Here is a 9707-nt window from a genome sequence, read left to right as displayed (position 1 = left end):
TGCATGGGATATTGGTTTTATCTCAAGAAAATATAAATGTGCATAAGAAAAACAAAGAAAGAATAGGAAAAGGTGAAAAAGTAACTTGTCGAAAAAAAATCCACTACTTGAAAGTAGCTTGTTGAAGAAGCCACTTGTAGGGAAAGTAGCTTCATGCATAAGCCACTTGTAGGAAATTAGCTTCTTGCATAAGTAGCTTGTAGGAGAAGCTTTGAGAAGGAAGAAATCATATCAAAATATGTAAAGTAACTTATCACAATAAGTTAAAGGCCTTATCAAATTAAGTTTAAAAGGAGGCCTTCCATACTCATTAAACACTTCTTCTCTTTACTTCGCTACATTTCGCTATGCTTCACTTCACTTCATTTCTCTACACATTTTGATAGTGCAACCTTGATAGTGAGCCATGAAAAGCCAATGCTAATCCTCCTTCACACACACACACCTACACATCCCTTTCTCCTCAAGAGAAGCCATAACCATAATCCAAATTACCATTACTCTCTTCACCTTATCTCTCTTAACCTACAAGCTTTCCATAGCTTGAATTTTTTTAATCTCTTCTATTCCCATAGCCAAATTGGTGGTTTTCAAGCAAAGGGAGCGGAAGAGATACGTCCATGTCAATACACTTGCCGTTATCTTCCAAAGCAAGGAGAAGACCCTACGATCTACACATTAAGGTTCCGAAACCTAAGCCTCTTTAAGACACTTGATTAATCCTCTCCATGGTAGTAAAGGTACGTCTAAATCCCTTCCTAAAGAAGAATTTGTTAATCACTCATACACTATTACATGCATATTTTACGATACACTAGCAAGTCCACTCTTAGGAACTTTTCCATTTTACACTACCATGCATAGAAGGGTTTTACTCTTGCATAAGCACTCAAAGGAAGTTTTGATTAGTTGCCAAAGTTATAAGTTGGTGCATTTTGAATGTTTTGTGTGTACCACGCATAAATCACACCAAAGCAAAAACTCATTATAGAAAGCATATGCATTGTTCATTTCAAGTTTGGCTACTTTCAAGTTTGTTTTGCAAATTCGAAGGGGGGAGTAAGGGGATAGCTTCACGGATGTCGTGACCGTGTTTCTTGAACATAAAACTCCCAACGCTTCCATGGAGATGCCCCATGGATGGCACATGATGAAAAGGGACCAAAATGGGATTCATCGAAGTCGGGGATAACTTGAAACTTACGTAGAGAAAAAACCTTAAACTTCCATGAGATTCGTTGTTTTCTTAAAATCTTGTTTGAATATAAAAATTAAAAGGAATTCGAAATTAAGGGTTTATAACTTAAGGAGCTTAATCTAAAATTTAAACTAGGATTAAAAAATTTACCGCATCGAGAAGATTGACGTGGATAGCCCTAGCATAACATAGCAATTTAAGTGTGAACTTGTCTTCATGTTTGGAAAAAAGTCGGCGCAAACCTGTGGGATACAACGGGGGATGGTTCATTTTGGCTAGGACTCATAACCGTTGGTCTATGTTTGAGCTCAGGGTTCATTCATTACTCTAGAAATGGGATTGAATGGGAGTGTGTCCTGGCTGGGTGGATGTGACCCGCGGATGCGTCTGGAAATCGGCCTATTCCAGGTAGGCCTGATGCCGACGGGAAAAGGAGGAAGGAAAAAGGATCCATGGAGGGATCATGATAAGGGAGGAAGATGTGATTTAATTAAGGAACTCTTCAAATTGTTTGGGAAAAAGGAACCTTGGAAAGACTAGGAACCTAAATGGGCTATTTCGCAATTGTCCTCATCAGCTAGACCTTTGCTCTTCTTCTCGGGATTATTGATTTAAAAGGAACCTAGAGTAAATTATTTTTGAAGCCTTTCCCACACAAGATAAAGAAAAATAAGAATTGGAATCTGTCTAAAGGCGCCGCCTTCTCACGTGGCGGAGGAGACAGGATAACCAAGTTCATGGACGAGGATCGGGATATGCCTGGAGAAGTATATGTGATTGCTTGAAAGATAACTAGATAATCTTACTAATATTAAAGGAAAAAGGAAGTGAAAATATTCTATAAAGGAAAAGGTGGGAACGACCTGATAAATGCACATTTGCAAGGGTATGCAACAGTTTGCATGCTGCTTTCAAATGCTTGAAATGTATTCTTGGTTCGCCATGATTGGAATACTGTTTTCTAGTATCATAGTACTACCTTGTGAAGGTGCATTTATCAAACGGTTGGGTGGGTGGGCGGATTCCGGAGGGTTAATTGTTGGCCAGAAAGTTGAACTCAATTTTATGTTGTCTTAGCAATTAAGTCCAAAGAGGGGGGAAAAGGGATTCCGATCTACGGAGCGGGGAACAACTTGGGATCGAGGGATTCGTGTAGATTATAATACACTCACCTTAGGGAAACACATTGACGGATGTGCTCGGTCCTAACCGGGAAAAAAGCGTCAATGACCTTGAACCAAGGGTGAATTAGAGAACTCCCCCAGTTGACCCTAGGAGGTTGAGTTCCACGTTAGTCTTATGACTTCGATTGGTAAGATTGATCGGTAAGCAAGGTTCTTCGGGGCTAAGGTATCCATATGAGAGAAATTGAATGTTATCACCCCCTTGAGTTGGCATCGAAGAGCAGGAGATGTCATGTCTTGGTGTCAATCTCAAGCGGGAGGGATGTCGGAGATCACAGTGTATCCATGTGGAGATGGTACAGTCGGTGGTCCCCGAGCATGGCCCTCACAACTTTTTTTATTTGAGGTTCAAAACCCATGTCCAACATTCAATCCACCTCATCAAAGACACAATATGTAACCCTGTGAAGGTTGGTTTGTCTACCATTTATGTCTACTCTTATTTGTTAGTGACTCCTTTGTTCTTGCATCGAGGTGATCAAAGTTGTATGCCACTGTTAGCTTTTGTGTGCTGTGTAAATAGTTATACTGCTTCTACTTGATACATGACTTAATTAAGTCCTTCCAAACCACAATTAATTTCCCAAGTTAGTAAAATCCTTCAAAAGGGCCTTATCCAACATTGTTCACAATAGATGACCATCTATGAGCTATCATTGGCCATTTGTCCCCCAAAACTCATATACATGGTGTACAGGGTATGTAGGTGGCTATCATGGCTTCAGATTCAAAAAATTGCATCTTTGGCTAGGGGTTGGACTTATATCATGGCTTCAGATTCAAGAAATTGCATCTTTGGCTAGGGGTTGGACTTATATCATGGCTTCAGATTCAAAAAATTGCATCTTTGGCTAGGGGTTGGACTTATATCCTAGTTTTTTTTAATATATATATTTCCCCTTAGCTTGTATTCTCTATCTATAGCCTCCTGACAAAGTTTGGCTTGATTTGGACTTTTATTTGGCTTTACAAGCTAGCTTTTTGGATTTCAGTCTCCAGAATTATTGATGGGCATCTCTTGCACTTTCAAGCTACCAAACACATGTAGAACCAATGATGATGACCAAAATTTGGCTTGATCTCTGGTTGCTCCTACAAAAATCTATCATGATAGATGAATGAACTGTCATTTTTGACCCTCTTGTTCTAGTCAGTAATGTTATTCCCTTTTGTTTGTTAGGCTTCATTAAGTCACATACAAGATAGAAGGTTTACAAAATAAAGATCTACTTCCTATCTACGGCCTTGTAGTCGCATGAAGTGTCTAATAGGCAGCTTTACACTTGATGGGTGCTTTTGTCTAGTTGCATAACCAACTTCCTTTGTCCTTGTAGGCCACCCCCGGGGTTTGATGACTATTCTCATTCATTTTTGGCCTCATGTTGTTGTCGAAGGCTGATCAACATTGTTTTCTTACCTCTGACAGTACCCATTATGCATATGGCTTTTGAGACATGCTTTGTGAAGTTTCATCATTTTCTTGGACCTGCTTCGCTTTGTACGGCTTGGAATTTTGTCATTCTTTTCTTCATCTAGATTATGGATTTTATTTTATTTAAAAAAATTATAAAGAAAATCTCAAAAAATTACTAAATAAAACCAAAAATCAAGTCAACAAAAAACAAAATCATTTAAATAGAATTCTAAACACTATGTACATTGTACACATGTCCCTAGGGACTCATATATGGATTTTGTCCCCGTACTCCTCTTGTAACGCTATTATGAGGGCATATACTTTGAATTTTGTTAAAACAAATCATCACAATCATACGCAAAATTCAATGCAACTCAAAAAACATTGCCCTCTAATATTCATTATATTAGGTATGCATTTAGAATGCCTCCCCCACTTCTATTTGGAGTCCTCCTAGACGACAAGGTATCTCCGGGGGGGGGGGGGGGGTCACTATGTATAAATTGTGTATATCACGTGCGTTCAAGGACTATTTAGAAAAAACACTTATCTATGATTTTTTACAAATAAATTACATCCTTTTTTAATTTAATCTGTAAATTGTTTTTTCCAATTCCATTTTATGGTACTCTTCTATATGTGAAAATGTGAGAAAAAATGAAATCTAATAATCCCTTCTACTACAGTCATGTGATAGTCACATAATTATTAAGTGACCCCCCTCGAGGGTATTGCCAAGAGTATGTGATGTGCTTGGGCAATTAAAAATTGTGTCTATGCAAGCCTTGTAATTTAGCCCTATTATTCATACACAGTCAATTGAATAGAAAAACTTTATGATGTGCAAGATGTGGATATAAGCAATTTTCTTATTGGCATTTGCTGGCAAGGCTTCCTCTTCTAAGCAATGTTATGGTCTTGGAAGCTCTTATGTCGTTTTCTTGATTGAAGGTTGTAGAGATTTTTTGAAGGCTTACTTATCTATTTGATGATTTGTTGGGATCCATTTGAGCCTTGTTGTTGGTTGTTGTATTTGGCATTGTTTCTCCGCAGTGGGTTCTAGCTTAAAGTGAGAGACTTTCTCTCTTCTAGCTATATTGTAGCCGTAGGAGAAATTGAAAGAATTCAAGTGGCGGTACGGTGACAGCAGTTTTATTGGTTTCCTTTGGGACCCACTTCTTTGTGATTATTGGTTGTAATGTTGATAATGCTCATTTGGGAACCCATAATTGTCCTTGCTTCATTTGTGTTTGAAGAGACTTCATTGGGATCCATCTCGTCGTTGTGTGAGTCTGTAGTAGTCTTTGCTTCAACCCTTGTACGTTTGGTTGACGACAAGATTCAGACTTTGGGAGTTGATACTTTAATCATTTTGGATTCCAAATGAACTCATGGTCTCTTCGTGCTTGAATAACCATGCAGGATATTTTGATCCTACTATCATAACGGAAACAAACTCTTCTACAGGGGTTCAGTTCACGTCCTTGTAACCATGGTCCTTCAAATTTAGTCTTGTAGTGGTTTCCATGTGTCTCAGGAAGATATGGTCATAACCCCAGTCTTGGACCATTTTCAAATTTTTCATGAATGGTCTTCCTAGAATGATTTCATAGTTGTTCTGCCAAAATCAACAATAGAAAAGGTATGCTCATATTCAATGCCACAAGAAGTAACAATTACTTTTTCTAGCAGTCCTAGGGACCTTTTCGTGTGTCCGTTTGCAAGCTGCAGATTCATCGTGGTAGCCCTCACTGTTGGTTTTCTCCATTTTTTCCAGATTTCTTTTGTTACGATGGCAATGCCAACTCCATTGTCAAGGATTTCCATGTTTTTTACACCTTGGAATTCCATAGGAAGAGTGCTATTCCCATCTTCTCCCTCATAGTACTCCCCAACCTTGTTTAATGGCATTGGTCTAGTGTTAAGCTAAGGCATTTCAATCTCTTTGATCCCTTCCTTGATTTGAGTCATTGGTTTTTTTAACGCCAAATTTTTCTAGGCATTTTTCCACAGTAGTCCACATGTTTGGTCTTATTCTAAGAAACTCAGCTAACGTAATTGTATAGGTAACTGGGGTAGATAGAATATCTATTAAGACTTTTGAATCGATGACCTTGACATTGGAAGACAATGTTTGTGATAGGACTACAATAGACCAATGATGATAACCAAAATTTGGCTTCATCCATGGTTGCTCCTGCAAACATCTCGCGACAGTTTTCTCACAATTCTCTCAAATTGTCAATTTTAGACACCCCCAACTTTCGGATGAAATTTGAGGCCTTAAATGACGTATTTTTGGACACTGAACAACAATGAAGGACAGATATCAAGAGCTCAAGTTATGGCCAAAACAGTCTTCTATTGCATTCAATCTTCCTGTATGTCAATTTTGGCGATTTCAGAGTGTCAAGACTAGATGCATGCTTTGGTCCACCTACATGTGTCCAAACTTGGTTTTGGAATGATATTTGGGATTCTAGGGTCAAAAGGAAGGTCTTTGACTGGTCAAAGTTCCTGTCTAGCCTCAATCTATGCCTGGAGTCTTCATTCATACATGTATGATGTCTCTTGAATCAAAATTGCTCCAAACTTTAATAGTAGACTCTCCTTAATGTACTCTAACCACTCCAAGTCTTAGTTTGTGATTCTGACACTTTTAGTTAGGTCTATCACTCCTTTTTCTGTTTGGTTTCTTATAACTTCTCAGGGCGGTTAGATAAGCCAAAAGTGATCCAAATTGAATGAAACTTGGTTTCTAGGCTTATTTAGTGATGGCAAACACTACTGTGAACTCATATGTAGGTTTTGGCCTCTAATTTGGCACTTGAGACATCATACACGTATGATGTTTTTTGTGGAAAATTGAAGTGACTTTCATTCCAGAGACTCCTTATCATTCAAGCAACTCTCATCACCTTCTAGAATTCAATTTTAACTCTTTTTGTGCAAGCTATGGTCAATTTAATCATAACCTTTCCCAATTTTTGTTTTTTGGCACTTTTTAGCATGAATATGCTCCAAATGCAATGAAATTTTGGCTATGGACTTCTTTTATGCTGTAAGACACTAGGGTATACTCAAATGTCTGATTTGACCCAGATCGGGCCCCTAAGACATCATATGCATATGATGTAGTAAGTATACATTTAGCATATACTGTGGTAATTAGCATACACTATATGCTAGTTAGCATAATACTGTATGCTAGTTAGTATACAGTTAGCATATATTGTGCAAGTAAGCATACACTATATGCTAGTTAACATAATATTGTATGCTAGTTAGCACACCATATAGCAGCTAGTTAGTATACAATTAGCATATACTGTGCTAGTTAGCATACACTATATGTTAGTTAGCATATACTGTATGCGCTAGTCGGCATATAATGTTTTCTAGTTAGAAAACAGTATGTAGAAGCTTGTTAGTAAATAATTAGCAGATACTATGATAGTTACCATAAACTATATGCTAGTTAGCCTATACTGTATGGTTGTGAGTATCTAGTTAGCAAATAATGTGCTAGTTAGCATACACTATATGCTAGTTAGCATATATTGTATGCTAGTTACAATTGATACAATTGATACACTGTAGATAGTATACAGTTAATATACTGTCCAAGTTGGCATACAGTATATGCTAGTTAGCATATATTTAGCATATATTGTATGCTAGTTTGCTTTATGCTAGCTAGCACACACTTTGTAGAAGCTTGTTAGTATACAATTAGCATATACGGTTACGAAATGGAAAGCTTCTACTTAGTGAATATTTTCTTCAAAGCCTATTCCCTCCTTCGGTCAATGTGTTGCCAAGATGAATATCAAAAGCATTACCTTCTTGACCATTCTCTATCATAAGCTTACCACATTCTTTATTCGGATTACTATGTTTATGTGGTTGACAGTTTAGAAACAAGTGAAAAATTCGGTGATTCTTCTATGTTCACTACACCATGTAAGAAAAGTTTAACTCCCTCACATTTAAATGTTGATATTGATGTGTGAAGCATGGTGCTTAGCAAAGACTACAAATGAAACCTCCCGTATAGCTTCCACAATACGAGAATGGTGGGTGAAATATGTAACAGGGGATAATAGAAAGGCTTTAGAGAGATGGTTTAATTGATGGCATTAGGAAGAGGATGTTGTATAGGAGGGCCTCTTTATTTGCCATGAGCCTATGGAGGTGATTAACATTTTGATGAATAGGTGTACGCCATGTGTGCAAGAATGGTGGGTGTGTAAGAGATGTGTAAGAGTGGTCAAAGGATGCACTTTTCCCCCCAAAAAGGAGTTGGACAATTTTATGATTTTCGGTCTTCCATAACTCCCACATATGATCCCCGATTTGAGCGGAGACCATAGATCTGCAGTTTATGTGTTGAGCTCTTTCCATAGATATGCTACATGATATGGTTTTACTCGCTAGATTTTAAATTCCATTTTCGAGAGAAAATTGGAATTCAAATAAACTAGCCGGTTTGCGTGTCTGAATTCAAAACCTGTCCTTTAATTAATTTCTTAATACTAAAGGTTTGACTTCCTTAAACTGCCAAATAAAGAGGCCCTCCTAGACCCCATTCTCTTCATAATGGGACCAACAGATTTCCCATTGGGGAAGTGCTGAGACAATGGTATATCAATCATTTTTTTGGTTTTATTGAATACATGAAAATATAGATGTACCTATATATAGTTTTAATTGTTTTGTATTTATAGGTTAATAAGAGTCCATGGGAGAAAGCTCAAATTCCAAGTAGTTTTGCGAGTACATTAAAAGGCTTGGTTGGTGGTAGTCCTTTGTATGAGAATCTTGTGATGGAAGGTGACAAATATATAGTACAATGGAAGAAGAAAACAAGTGCAGTCAGTACAAGCTCACATAAACCTAGATATGTAATGGAAGCAAGACAACGCAAAACCAGAGGGAGATCATGGAGTATAAATTTTGATAGAGAGGATAACAAAGAAGTATAAGTTGTCACTGATAGTGAAGCAGGAAAGATCATTCCAATGCAACGTGAGGAGAATTTAGCAAGGTATATTCAAGAGGTCAAAGTTGCCCGCGAAGAGTGGTCTTTACGAAGGATGCCAGCCAATTGCATGAGGAAATGTTTTGGAATGGTAGGGAAGAAAAGTTGTCGTAAAAAATTACAGAGCCATTAAGTGGGAATGGTTGCTCCCTGTTTTTGGTCTGAGAGAACTTTTAAAGACAAGACAATTGCACAGTGGATATGGTTCTGCAATTATAAATTAGGACACACACAAAAAGTATAGAGGGAATTTAAATTCTCACCTGTTGTTCCTTCTTTCTGACAAGTGGATATTGGAACCAACTTATCAAAGGAAGAGAGTGACAACTTGGTACAAAATGGATCTCAATTTGCAGATTTTGCAACACCACTATGACGCATGAGCAATACAAATGCTACTCTTACACAAGGAGCCTCCAATAGCAGGAAGCGTAAGTGGAGACATGGTATTTCCAAAGAAGCGCAAAAGAGATTGGAGTCAGTTGCAATTATGGTTGCAACGTTCTTGGACAAGAATCTAGAAAGTGAATAGCACATAGTGTTTCGGGTATTGACAAAGAGTTTTTATTATGTACACATTAAGGTAGAGCCTAGTTGCACCTGTTTCGATTTTTAAAAGAGAGAATCTACACGTAAAGCATTTTTGGCATGTAAGCACATGTACTATGTTTATGTGCATACTCTAAGGCTTCAACCAAAAGAGCACATGGTCATTCATCAGCCTGCACTAACTCCCATAGACCTTGCATTTGTATTAGGGCAAACCCGTAAGATAAAACCTCTGGTGTAGTGAACCTAGCTCTTAGAGAATGACATGTAGAAGTATGCATTGAAGGAGATTTATCTTATGTATTAGATGTAGAGTAG

The sequence above is a fragment of the Adiantum capillus-veneris genome, chromosome 1 (genome assembly GCF_014529385.1).
Source record: "Adiantum capillus-veneris isolate H3 chromosome 1, ASM1452938v2, whole genome shotgun sequence".
Lineage (NCBI taxonomy): Eukaryota > Viridiplantae > Streptophyta > Polypodiopsida > Polypodiales > Pteridaceae > Adiantum > Adiantum capillus-veneris.
Note: the sequence above shows the minus strand (reverse complement) of the source record.